Here is a 14,410-nt window from a genome sequence, read left to right on the forward strand (position 1 = left end):
TTAAAGTAAGTGCTGGTAATATGGTTGATGGCTGAGGCTCATTATGCATATTGTGAAACTAGATTTCAAGTTACCGGGGAGGAGTGTGGTGTATTTGTGTTTAAAAACACATTAAAGTTTGGGGTCATTACGAGTTGAAGGGGGCCGTTGGGTTGGTTACTCTCTTTTTATTGGTTAAAAATGTAAATGGTAGTTTACTGCTAAGGTCAAGGCGAGTTCAGTCTTAATGAGGCAGCCAAGAGAGAAAGAGACATATGTGTGCACGGCGAAGAGACAATAAAGTGAGTTGCTTTAAAAAGTTAATCAGTATCCGAGTCATTGATTTAAAAGAACCCTGCATCTCAGAACATAACACCTTACAGTTACAAAAAAGGCAGTAATCAGATTACAGATACCTTTGAAAAAATATGATGAATACTTAAAGGATTACGTTCAAATCTATGAAGAGAATAATTGCCAGACTAGAGCAATGATAATAAATGATAACTCCCCCCCACCACCAGAGGCTACCACAAAACACAACGGCACATGCAAAGCAGCAGCACCTGTGCAGCGTTAGTTAATCATGGCCAGCACAGTGACCAAACTGCGTTTGACCATTGGAGATTCAGCCATCATTTTTCAAAGAAAGAAGAAAAAGGGAAGAACATCATCACGCAGTGCAACTTGTGCTTGCTTGGATTCAAGCAGCTCTCAACTTCAAAAGACTTGACGTCCAATCTAAAGAAACATTTGTAGGTAAGACTTGCTAGTTAACTACCCATAAGATATTGTTAGCTAGCTAGCTGATTGTACTTGTACACTGACGCTCTGCTCTGAAATCAAGGAAAGCGCAGAAGCGCAGAAATCAGCAAAATATATAATACACAAACACATTGTTTGTAAGCCACACCGATTTCTCATTGATTTGAAAAATGCTAGTTAGTTAGCTAGCTAATATCCTTGGCTAATAATTAGCCATTCAGCTAGCCTGGTGGATTTACGAATAATGAGCATATGGTTGGTTACCTAGCTAGCTCATTTTTCAGATATTTTAAAACACACAAGGCAATGCTGTTGTGTTGGCTTAATTTAACTAGCCACCTAGATTGCAGCTGAACTCAACTCATGGACATGTTCAACAGTATTTCTATGTTGTGTATAGTAAATGTTATATTTAAAGCCATAATCTATAGGATTTTCATATTAATGAATGCCCTTTCTAATGCTTTTCTTCGCTGGAATATTCTTAATGATAGCCATTCCAAATAAATATGTTGTGTCTGAGTGCTTCTCTATATGCTAGTTTCAGTCGCAAGACATTCCCTGGTAAATGATGCAAGCAGGCAGCTTTTCCCAGCATGAGCACAGCAGCCAATCAGAGGCCGTTGCTTGAAGGATTTCTCAGTATTAGCGACCAATCAGAATATTCTCCTAATGCTCCTAACGCCTAATTTAAAACGGATCTCAGGGAATTGCAGTTTGAGACACTAGGTGTTGCAGAAAGACCATAGGTGTTGCCAGAAAACCCAAAAACGGCCAAATTCGAAATTATGAATCCAGATTTATCTACCCTGATGATTGTACATGTACAACATGCGATCTGCGTGGTATTTGTGCAAGCATGTTGTCTAACAAGATAAAATATAAATTTATAACCCTATGCATTTCAACTACAAATACAGTGCCCCATGTATGTATTGAGACAAAAAAAATTGCTCTTTTCCTGTTGTATACACAATAAACTGAAATTCCGATAAAACAAATTATTGTGAGTTAAAGTTAAGGTCACCTTTATTTCTATGTATTTTTTGCAAACATAATCAACCATTTTTTAACAATAACATATTTTGTGTGTTAGGTCCCCCAGATTTAGGTAACCATAAGTATTGGGACAATTCATTTAAAGTAAATAAAAATGTGGAAAATTCAGTATTTAGTATTGTCCCAATACTTATTGTCACCTAAATCTGGGGCGACTGAACACAAAATATGATATTGTGAAAGATACCTAGAAATAAAAGGTGATCTGAACTGAGAGTAACAGTAACTTATATCAGAATTTCAATTTATTGTGTAGACAACAGGAGGTCCTTGTCCCAATACTTTGAGGTCTTTGTCCCAATACAGAGGGCACAGTATGCACAACAGAACATTTATTTTTCTACTTGAAAGTCCATGCCATCACTTTTCTCCAATATTTACCACTTCACCGGTTTTGTTTTTCAGAGGAGGCATCCAAATCAAATGATGACCCAAAGCAGAAAAAGGCAGCAGGGGAAGATGATGGAGGAGTCCAGTGCTAGAGAGGAGTCGTCATGTGAAGCAGAGAGGTCCCACACACTGCTGAAACAAGCCAAAACAGTCACAGGAGATCAAATATCCCAAAGTATCGTCAATAGACTGATCTTCGATTTCGTTATTGAGGATGCACAGTCGTTTTCATTAGTGGAGCAGCCTTCATTTCGAAGACTTATAGAGGGCATCAGTGGTGGCAAAAGGGTAATGTGCAGAAAAACACTGATCCAACGATCTGAGGGGGAATTTGCGACAATGAAAGAAACTCTGACTGCAAAACTTAGTAAAGTGTCAAGCATGTGCACAACAGCTGACATTTGGTCTGCACATAACAGAAGTTTCTTTGGTATGACGTGCCATTGGATAGAGGAGGACACTATGGACAGAAAGTCTGCAGCATTGGCATGTGCCCGACTGAACGGACGACACACTTATGATGTCCTTGCTGCAAAACTCAACTAAGTATATGCAGAGTACAAGATACAGAACACAGTGAGGTCCACTGTTACAGACAATGGAAGTAACTTCATAAAGGCTTTCCGTGAATTCAGTGGAAACGAGGAGGCACCAGATGAGCTAGATGATGGAGTGAGGTTTGTGGATGTGGATTCAGTTCTTCAGACGGAGGTAGATGAAGATGTCCACTTTTATCTCCCCCCCACATCAACGCCGTGCGGCTCATACATTAAACCTGATTGCCACAAATGAGGTTGACAAGGCTGCATCACAAGGCCCGTCCCGGAAATTGTGCCGAAGTGCAATGGGAAAATGCTTTTCAATATGGAACAAAGCACACAGGTCAACAAGAGTAGCAGAAATGGTGCAGGACATTGCAAACATGCACATCACTATTCCATGCGTTACAAGATGGAGCTCTGAATACCGAGCTATTGCAAAGCTTGTTGGCCTTACAGATGACCAGCTGGGGGAAGAGTACAGAGTACACCCTCAAGAGCTAGCTTTTCTTAAAGAGTATGCTGCTGTGCTACAGCCACTTGCCTTCTCCATTGATCTTCTGCAGGGGGAGAAAAAGTGTCATCTTGGCTTTCTCATTCCAACAATCCTTAGCTTGAAGTCCAAGCTCTCTGAAAAACTCTCTCAAGTGAAATACACAGCACACATAGTGGCTACAGTTATTAAGGCTATAGACCGTCGGTTTGGAGTCATGCTCAGCAGACATGAAGCAAAAATGGCTACAGCTACCCTGCCGAAGTTCAGATTGTGTTGGCTCGACCCTGAGGAGAACGGAGAACATTGGTCCAAGAAGCAACAGGTCTGCAAAATGCAAACCCTGCTGAGCTTGAAGAGACTGTACACTCAGATTCCGATGAGTCAGATGACAACTTTTTCGTTTTTGCGGATGCCACAAGATCAAGGCGGGCTGATGGAACAGCAGAGGAAGAGGTCAGAAAATGCCTAGAAGATGCTGACAAGATTGTTGAGTCATCAAAAGCATATCCCCTGGTCAAGAAACTATTCCTGAAGTACAATACTACACTCCCCTCTAGTACCCCAGTGGAGCGGCTTTTTAGCCATGGAGGGAATCTCTTCACACCTCAGCGGAACAGAATGTCAGATGACCACATGGAGCAAGTCCTCCTGCTGCGGTACAACAGGCAGATATGCCCTAAGCTTAAGTATGATTAGGGTTGCAAAGGAGGGGTGGGGGTGGGGGGAGTTTCCGGTAAATCTCTCTCTCTTCCGAAATTTGTATTTGGAACTTTGGGAAAGTTACATTGAACACTGGACTTAAAGCTAAGGATTGTCCTTGTTGTGACCCTGTTGAATTCTGGTTTCACATGGAGCAAGCAGTTTGTTTGCAAAGGGCAACCTACATTTATTTATTTTATTTTTACAGCAGATGGAAAACTGATTTGTAATGTTTGGTCATGTTTTACTTAATTAAAATGCAACACTCTAACCTAAAACAAGTCTTATTTTTCTGGAAAAGTATTTTTCAATTGATGCGCGATGAGAATAAAAGGGTCAGAGGGAAAAAAGCAATCTGTTTGCCAAAAATGTATTAATTCCCATAAATTCGCAAAATTCAGTTGCAGTTGGAACAACGTAAAATAATTTTTATCATTGAAATTCTTTTTGTTTATTTTAATATATGACTTTTAATTAAAAGTAATCTAAAAGTAATCAGATTATGTTACTTGGATTGAGTAATCCATTAGATTACGTTACTGATTACATTGAGGTAATCAGTAATCTGTAACGGAATACATTTTGAAAGTAACCTTCCCAACTCTGGGTACAGTAGCCTAGTAAAAAAAAGTAGGTAAACCATAGAAATGCCATAGCGGTCAGCTGTTGTCACTTTTTAGAAAATCAATAAATCTGCCGTCATGAAATGCATATGGCTACTCGTTTGTGAGTTTTGCTAAATATATGCATTGAACATTGTGATACAATTAAGATGTCAATATTACATAAAGGAATGAAGTTGTAAACCCCTGCTTAGGGAAATGTCCATGAACGGCTTTGCAATAAGACGTTCTTTAATAGGACAATAATAATTAAAAAAATAAGCACAAGCCCAAATTTAAATGGAATGTAGACATGTAAGGGGGGTGGAAATGTAGGTTGACATGTTTTGACATAAAGGACTAGTTTAGCCCAATTCAACCATAATTGAAGTCAGGTTTTACTTTCATACGGGCTAGCTCCATGCAGGCAAGAAAACTTTCACATTGAACCAAATCTAGCCGGTCCTATCCCTGTGGGGTGACTCACTTTTAAAAGACTTTTAAAAGATTTTTACACCGAGTTTTATTGGACTTGGAAGATGTTTTTGGGACAAATCAAGGAAGCTGTGTGAGCTGAAGCTGTGTGAGAGCGGCATCTCTGGTCAGAGGTCCAAAGGAAGATCCAGCTATGGCTGAAGATGGACCATGGGAGAACTCCGACAGAGCAGCGGGGCCCAGGAATGGGAGCAGCGGGTGTGCCCCTTGATTGGCTGGGGAGCTGTAGCTGGCTCTGGAAGGGGTAATGGTCCAGAGCCTATGGGTTTGCAACTCGGATAGCCAGTAGGAGGAGCCTATAGCCCATTGGGAGGTGGTGTCCTGACCCTGCTGAGCGGTTGATGCCAGAGGGAGGAGCTACCTGATGTCCCTAATTGAAGGGCTGGCCTCTAATCTGGGAGAGGAGCTACCCGGTGTGATTTTCCTGATCATGGACTGTTCCCGGTTGAAAGCACTGCTTTGGAAGCCCCTGCCCCTTGTCTTGCAAACCGGGGTATGCAAGACTGGGGAAGGGGGAGGAAATGTGAAGGAGTGGCCTTTCACGTTAATTGTTTTAATTGTTTAATTGATTGTATTGTTTAATTCAATTTAATTGCTTGTATTTAATTGTTTAATTACAGTACAGTTTATTGTATTGTATTTGGCTCAGCCTATAAAGTGTCTGTCAGTAGGGACAGGGAGAGAGGGAAGGTGAGCCACTACTAACATTTGTACTGCTGGTGCTTTTAAAATAAATGATTACTTTTATCAAGTCCTGTTTTCTCAGTTGTTTTTAAGCCTTTTTACAGTAGCAAATTTGTTTGCATAAGGGAATAAACTTATAAACACCTACTTAGTTAAATGGCCATGAACGGCTTCACAATAAGAAGACATTCTTTAATGGCATCATTTGCTAGTGCTTTTAAAGAAAGCAGCCCAGTAAACCCAATTCAGTTCCGGTCTTATTCCATAAGGCCTGGCTGTATCCTAGCCAGATAAAAATTTTTTACATTGCAACCAAATGAAGCCAGTTAACCGAATGGGTAGATGGTATGTCATAATACAGTCTATACGTTCGGTGAAAGACCGGCTAGATTTGGTCCACAAGGATCCAGAAGAATTGTACAGGTGCAAAAGCAATAGTTTTTGACCGCCATTCCAAAACTAGCCGTTCCAAGTCAGTGTTGAGTGAACGCTGCTGCTTCTCTCCGGCTCTTGTACCTGTCTGCCTTTCTACCTGTCTTTAGCACATTTTTACTTTTTATTTTTCGAGTATTCAAGAAACTATTGTCAAACCACAATCTATTTTGTACTGCCGTTTGATTTTTAAATTATTTTTATTTTAAAAACATATTTTTTATTATATTGCTGTAAGGTCTGACTTGGATCCTACCCAGCCCACTCTCACATCCGCCTGTTCATCCTACCTCTGTTTGCCGATCACCGGCCTTCACCGTGTTGACAAGCGAGGCCACTGCTGCCAGCTTCCCTTGCCTGCCTCCCGTCCTCTGGAATCCAGTTCTGTGATCACTGTTCGGCTGGTTCTAATTGCAGGTTGACTACTGCTGCGGCTACTATCACCTGCTCCGAATGTACCTGTCTGTGTGCCCGACTGACACTTGTAGCTGACACTCACCTAGTCTCCTGCAACCCTTTCGGCCTCGCTTGATGTGCTAGCTACAGCTATCTTGTTGAGTTTGTGGGCCGCCAGCACTCAAGTTCTTCGCTTTCCTACTGTCTTTGCTTGCTGCTTGGGGCGTAGTGATAGGTTGGAGTTGTTCTGTCTCAGTGCTCTACGGGGAACGAGATACGGGTTCTGTTCCTGAGCTCTACAGTAATCTCTTAGGGTGTCCTACAGCCAAGATGTGGACTAATCTATTTTTTTGGATCATCCTAAGTGCTACCATAACTACCAACAGGGTACTGAAATACTCAATTACAGAACTTCTTCGTTTACAATCGACTAAGACCAGAATTCCTCCTGCTTTGCTTGCAAACAGTGATTTGGATAGTATCCCGTCCGAAATACCTACACCTCGGCTCTCATTGGAACTTTGTCTACAGAAAAACGAACATTCCCTCCCTCTAGTCTACCTCCCGCTCCGCGCAACTCAGTGCTCTTAAACGTGGGGTGGACTCCAGTGTACTTCGCACGATGCCTTCCACACAGATTGATCTTAAGAATAGCTATTTTAAATTTGGTATTCTCAACGTACGGTCTTTGAACAACAAAGCACCGCTGATAAATGATTACATTACCGATCAAAAAGTAGACATAGTGGCCCTCATTTATCAATCTAACGTAGAAACCAGCGCAGATCCGAGCGCACAAATAATCTTACGACAGGGTTCACGTGTGATTCATGAAACGTTCGTATCTCGCCAATCACAGCGTAAGAATAATCGGGCGTTGATAAATGTGGCGGCTTAAAACAATCGTCATTATATATCACGCCCCTATACATTCTCGGTTTAGAGGCCTCGCCCCTAGAGTTTACGACACAGAGAAGCGTAATACGGCCAAGATGAGAAATTTCTCCGGCCTAGAAATAGAATCTGAACCAATTAGTTCTATTTGGCAGCCTGAAAAGTGCCACATAAGGAAGTCAGAAAAATGCAGTGTGGAAGGAAATCACTGCTGCGGTCAACAGCGTTGCCGTGGACAATCGAACTCCAGCTGAGGTTGGAACATTTAATTTATACATCCGTGATATGTATAGCCTAATATATATATATATATATTAATTCGCTTATATCGTAATTCTTTACATTTAGGTGAAGAAAAAATGGTCAGACCTCAAACTCGCCACCAAAAAGCGTGTTGCAGTCCGTCGGCGCAGCACCCATCTGACTGGAGGAGGCCAGCTGGATTCCAGCCTTGCATTGATGCAGACTGAAGAGTGAGTGTCCGCGCTTATCGGGTCTGCTTCCATTTCAAGCATAACAGGTGGCAGAGGAAACACAGACACAGACCTGTGTCCGAGCCGGATAATGGTAAAAATTTAATAGCCTAGGCTACTAGTATTTAAATAATTACATGGTTGCAGGGTTAATTTATTTCTTCATTTTAATGATGTTTTAATGATGTTATAAACCTGCTTTCGTTTCGTTCGTTTCATTTTCGTCTTACGGGCACGTAGAGGTCTTCTAACAGAGCCAGATCTGCCATTGCCGAGATTTGATGACTGTCAAAGCTCTTGTTTAAATAGGTGACTGAATAAGCATCTAACCTAATTGCTTGTAATTATGTCACCAGTAGCGTGTAGGCTATCTCAAAATGAAAAAGAAATTAATCTCATAGCCTACACCAAAAAACGTAACCCCGTTAATTGCAAACAATTTGAAAATAACTATTTATGTTAGGGATATGACACAGTCGATGTAAGCCTTTACAAAATAGAATATTTTGCCATAGGCTACATATTTTTAAGTGATGAATATGTGGCTGCATATGCTTAGATTCCAGTCAGAACATGGTCTAATAACAATTCTCCGACTCAGCCAGATTTACTGTGCTGAACCGCAAGTCCACGCTGACATGAAAACTTGCGTACACGAGTTGAGACTTGAGATTTGATCATAACCTCCGCTCACGTCCAAATTGATAAATGCCGAACATTGCGTAGAAATGACTGTACCCCCAGTTTTCTGCCGTACGTTCGTTTTGTAAATGAGGGCCAATGTGTTTAACTGAGACACGGCAGAAACCTGAAGAATTTATTCATTTAAACGAGGCGACTCCCCCAGGGTACTCATTCATTGAAAAACCCTACTCCTCTGGCTGTGGAGGAGTAGTTGTTCTACACCACGGTACTATCAAAATTAATGCTGTTGCCATACCAAGTCCCTCGTCGTTTGAATGTCTTGTCGTAAAATTATCCGGTACTCAACCTCTGTATATTGCAGTAATAGATCGCCCGCCAAAACCTTCAGCTGTATTCTCTCTCTCTCATTACTGACCACTGTCTGTGCTATGTCATCAAATGTATTAGTGCTGGGTGATTTCAACATTCATGTTGATTCCGCTGAATGTAATTTTGCTACGGATTTCTTATCCCTACTAGACTGTTTTGACATTAAACAACATGTCAATTTCCCCACACATAACAAGGGACATATAATAGATCTGGTATGCTCCTGTGGTGTAACTCCCTCTAATCTCACTGGCAGTGATCTTCCCATTACTGATCACAAAATGATGTTGTTTGAAATGTTCATACCTCTGTCCCTGAACAACACCAAACGTATTATTGCATTCAGAAATGTAAAAAACATCAAACCTGACTTAATGGTGGAACTTTTAAATGAAAGTCCTGTTTCCGACCCCGTCTCCACCCCTACTAATGAGCTAGCCTCTCTTTATAATGACCTTCTCTCCACATGTCTACAATCACTTGCCCCTCTTAAATATCGCACTGTTTCCTTCACTCACACTGCACCCTGATACACTCCTGAATTACGACTGATGAAGTCCCATGGCCATCGCTTAGAACGTCTGACAAAGAGAACTGGTCTAGTTGTTCATGCTGAGGCCTATTCTGAACATCTAACAAATTACAAAAATGCCCTCTCAGCTGCTAGATCTTCTTACTACGCCAACATCATTCACATAAGTAATGGCAATTCAAAAGTTACTTTCTCTACTGTTAACAAATGTTTGCAGTCTCCTTTTAGATTTTGGTGTTTTTTTAGCAATGTGTCTTCGTTACAGTTTTCATTCAGAGTTATAATCTGTTTAAGTCCCCACACCCATCCTGTTTCCGTCTGGGTGTTGAGTACCCCTTTTCAAATGCAAGCTCTCCCCCGAGACTTAGGTTCCCAGAGCCATTGGAAAGCAACCCTGGGTGAACAGAAATTATAATATGTGAACAGTCATTGATCTGACCAGGGACAGGAACCAGGGAAGGAGTAAATTATCACATAGATGTGACCTTTCCTCCTGGCCAGACATCATTTGTTTAAAGATTGTACTTAAGCTGTGCCATCTCTCAATGATAGATGTATTAGACTGGAGACGCTCGTAAGACCACACAGATCTGTACCCATGCATTAAAGAGCTAAACTGTCTTTCACTATCGAATTCGATTAAGTCTCTTTCTTTCCTGAACGCAATTGGAAGCAACAAGCAGCGAACATAATTTTGATTAAAGAAAAACAGAAGCATTCTTCACCCCTGACAATTTTCCACTCTGCATTTCCACTGATCTTTACAATAAATTCCTTAGCTTCGTTCATACTAAAGTTGATGCAATCCACCCACAGCTCCTCCTTACTAGCACTGAACATGATGTCCCCTCTCCCACTTTGGAGCTAGCTCAGACAGGTTCTCTCTCTCAGTTCCTCCCCATCAATGATTCCAAGTCATTTCAAAATGCAGGTCAACCACATGTCAGCTAGACCCAATGCTCACCTCACTAGTCAAATCTTGCCTCCCTGCCCTCCTTCCGCTGTTGCTGGCTATTACAACTCCTCTCTCACCTCTGGCACTGTACCTAGTAGCCTGAAGGTGGCAGAAGGCACACCAATTCGTAAAAAAACAGGAGCTGATCCAGAAAACCTACACAAATTCAGACCAATTTTGAATTTGCCCTTTTTAGCCAAAATACTGGAGCGGATAGTTGCCATTCAGCTTCAGGAACATCTTTCCACCAATCAGTTACTTGAACCTTTTCAATCTGGTTTTCGCACAAAACATAGCACAGAGACAGCCTTGGTGAAAGTTATCAATGATCTTCTCCGTGCAGCTGACAACAACCTCTTAAACATCTTAGTAATACTGGATCTGAGTGCTGCTTTTGACACATAATTCTGCTTGAACGTTTGGCTAGTCTTGGTATCACCTATCTTGCACTTTCCTGGCTGAACTCATACCTCTCTGATAGGCAGCAATACATACATATAAAGAATCAACGATCTGACTTTGCTTCTGTCACTAAGAGTGTTCCACAGGGTTTGGTTCTGGGTCCTCTCCTCTCATTATTTATCTGCAACCACTGGGTCAGATCATGCGTTGTCATGGTGTTAGTTTTCACTGCTACGCTGATGACACACAGCTTTATATAAGTTCCAAACCCTCCTCTGCACTTCCTCCTCCACCTCTCATCAACTGTTTGCAGGACATTAGAATTTGGATGACCCGTAATTTCCTTAAACTTAACGGTGACAAATCTGAAGTCATGCTTATAGGTTCTAAATCCACACTATCCAAAACCCCAAACTTTTCCATTACTCTTGACGGTTTCCCCATCCCACTTTCCACTCATGTGAAGAGCCTTGGTGTCATTCTTGACTCCACTCTCATTTGAACCTCATGTAAAACACATCACCAGATCTGCCTTTTACCATCTCCGAAACATATCAAAACTCAGGCCCACCCTGTCCTACTCCACAACAGAAATGGTAATCCATGCCATCTCGGCCGGATTATTGTAACAGTATTCTCACTGGCATCCCAATCAGATCAATACGCAAACTCGAATACTGACCCACACAAAAACATACCGCATCTCTCCAATCCTGTATAAACTTCACTGGCTTCCAGTAAAATTCCTAATACAATTCAAAACCCTCCTGCTAACCTACAATGCACTTCATGGTTTAGCTCCGGCCTATCTCACTGATCTTCTCCTGGACCACACACCCACTCGCTCGGTTCACTCCTCCTCTGCAAGACTTCTAACTGTCCCCACATCTCACCACTCCACTCTGGGTGATCGGGCTTTCTCCTGTGCAGCACCCAAACTCTGGAACACACTCCCTCCCCACATCTGTAATGCTGAGACTCTCTCCACTTTTAAGAAACATTTAAAAACTCACCTCTTCACACTAGCTTTTGCCTGAACAGGACATAGCTATCCACTCCCCCATGGTACTTTTATGTATTACTATTATTTTATTTTATTTTATTTGAAATACCATGTCCTGTAAGTGTACTGTCTCTGTCTTTTCTAACCGTTTTTAATATCATGTATGTATCTGTAGTGTCTTGTCATTCTTCTATCCATTTTAATACCATGTAAGGTGACCTTGAGTGTTCAGAAAGGCGCCTGATAAATAAAATGTATTATTATTATTATTATTAGTTTAAAATGAATAGACAATTATTAGATAGCAAATAAGCTTTCATAAGAAATGAAAAATTTGCCCGAGCCTGACGTGGGATTCAATCCTGTGCCTCAGCGGTCCTAAGGCAACGACGTTACCAGCGAGTCACCAATGGAGTGACTGCACTGGCCCAGAATTTTCTTGGTTAAAAAATGCATGTGTATTTTGCATGTGTATGTGATGTTTTGCTTGGCTGGTGTAGCTAAATGTCCAATGGGACATATTGTGTGTGGGCGTGGAGCATTGTGATGATCAGGCAGGAAAAAAAAGAACAATAAAATGCAAAATGCCTTAAGTTTGAGGCTTTATTGTGTGGACGTGTGAAGTTGCTTGTGAATTCCGTCTCTTGAAACGGGGTCAGAAGCTACAAAAATTAATGTTTTTTAGGGCTGAGAGGCTGTGGTCATTTCTGTGGGAAACCCTGAAAAGTGCCAAACTCTCGGTGCTGTATATGTATGAGGCATACCGCCCCACCAAGGTGTAACATACCTGTCATCGCAATCCATTTCTTTTGAAAATTTTTTAATAAAAAATTCCAATGGTCTCATTTATTCCACGAGTGCTTTTTAACTACTTTAGTGCCATTTCTGTGTTAAGTCAATTACAAACTTCTTTAGAGGCCCCTCACCTGCATTGACAAGAACAGAACCTATTATGGGCATATTGCATCAGTAACATTAGTAAAATCAAATCAAAAGTTTTGCCATAGTTTCCTGTTCAAAGCATACTGAAGCTTGCTAGCTACAGTGCCTTCGGAAAGTATTCAGACCCCTTCACTTTTTCCACATTTTGTTACGTTACAGTCTTATTATAAAAGTCTGTTGTCTGGCTGGGCCACTCAAGGACATTCACAGACTTGTCCCAAAGCCACTCCTGCGTTGTCTTGGCTGTGTGCTTAGGGTCGTTGCCCCGTTGGAAGGTGAACCTTTGCCCCAGTCTGAGGTCCTGAGCACTCTGGCACAGGTTTTCATCAAGGATCTCTCTGTACTTCACTACGTTCATCTTTCCCTCGATCCTGACTAGTCTCCCAGTTCCTGCCGCTGAAAAACATCACCACGGCATGATGCTACCACCACCATGCTTCATGGGGAAGGTATCAGTTAAGTGATGAGCGGTGCCTGGTTTCCTCCAGACATGACACTTGGCATTGTGGCCAAAGAGTTCAATCTTGGTTTCATCAGACCAGAGAATCTTGTTTCTCATAGTCTGAGAGTCCTTTAGGTGCCTTTTTGACAAACTTCAAACTTGTCATGTACCTTTTACTAAGGAGCGGTTTCCGTCTGGCCACTCTACCATAAAGGCCTGATTGGCGGAGTGCTGCAGAGATGGTTATCCCTCTGGAAGGTTCTCCCATCTCCACAGAGGAACTCTGGAGCTCTGTCAGAGTGGCCATCGGGTTCTTCTGTCACCTCCCGGACTAAGGCCCTTCTCTCCCGATTGCTCAGTTTGGCCGGGCAGCCAGCTCTCAGAAGGGTCCTGGTGGTTCCAAACTTCTTCCATTTAAGAATGATGGAGGCCACTGTGTTCTTTGGAACCTTCAATGCTGCAGAAATGTTTTTGTACTCTTCCCCAGATCTGTACCTCGACACAATCCTGAAACAATCCTAAATCCGGAAACAGGATGCACCTGAGCTCAATTCTGAGTGTCATAGCAAAGGGTCTGAATACTTAAGCTTTTTTATTTTTAATAAATTTTCAAAGATTTCTAAAAACCTGTTTTTGCTTAGTCATTATGGGGTATTGTGTGTAGATTGATGAGAATAAAAATGAATTTAATCAATTTTAGAATAAGGCTGCAATGTAACAAAATGTGGAAAACGTTAAGGGGTCTGAATACCTTCCGAGGGCACTGTACCTCTGGAAACAACATCAGCAGAAAAACAAGAGCTTGTCAAGAGCAGCTCATCAAGAGCTTCATGTAATGGGTTTCCATGGTCGAGCAGCCGTACACAAGCCTAAGATCACCATGCACAATGCCAGGCGTTGGCTGGAGTGGTGTAAAGTACATCGCCATTAGACTCTGGAGCAGTGGAAATGAATTCCCTGGAGTGATGAATCACACTTCACAATCTGGAAGTCTGACAGACAAATGTGCCAAATGTAATGTTTGGTGGAAGAGGAATAATGGTATGGGGATATTTTTCATGGTTTTGGCTAGGCCCCTTAGTTCCAGTGAAGTGAAATCTTAATGCTATAGCATACAATGGCATTCTAGAGAATTATGCACTTACAACTTTGTGGCAACAGTTTGGGGAAGACCCTTTTCTGTTTCTGCATGACAATGCCCCCATGCACAAAGCAAG

General features: G+C 41.8%; 1 protein-coding gene across 1 annotated transcript in view; it reads right to left on the minus strand.

Moving 5' to 3' along the window:
• tmem17 (transmembrane protein 17) overlaps positions 1–14,410 on the minus strand; it is a 91,758-nt gene that overhangs the window by 20,554 nt on the left and 56,794 nt on the right. The gene's annotated exons all lie outside the window — the stretch shown is intronic.

The sequence above is a fragment of the Anguilla rostrata genome, chromosome 5 (genome assembly GCF_018555375.3).
Source record: "Anguilla rostrata isolate EN2019 chromosome 5, ASM1855537v3, whole genome shotgun sequence".
NCBI classification, from domain to species: domain Eukaryota; kingdom Metazoa; phylum Chordata; class Actinopteri; order Anguilliformes; family Anguillidae; genus Anguilla; species Anguilla rostrata.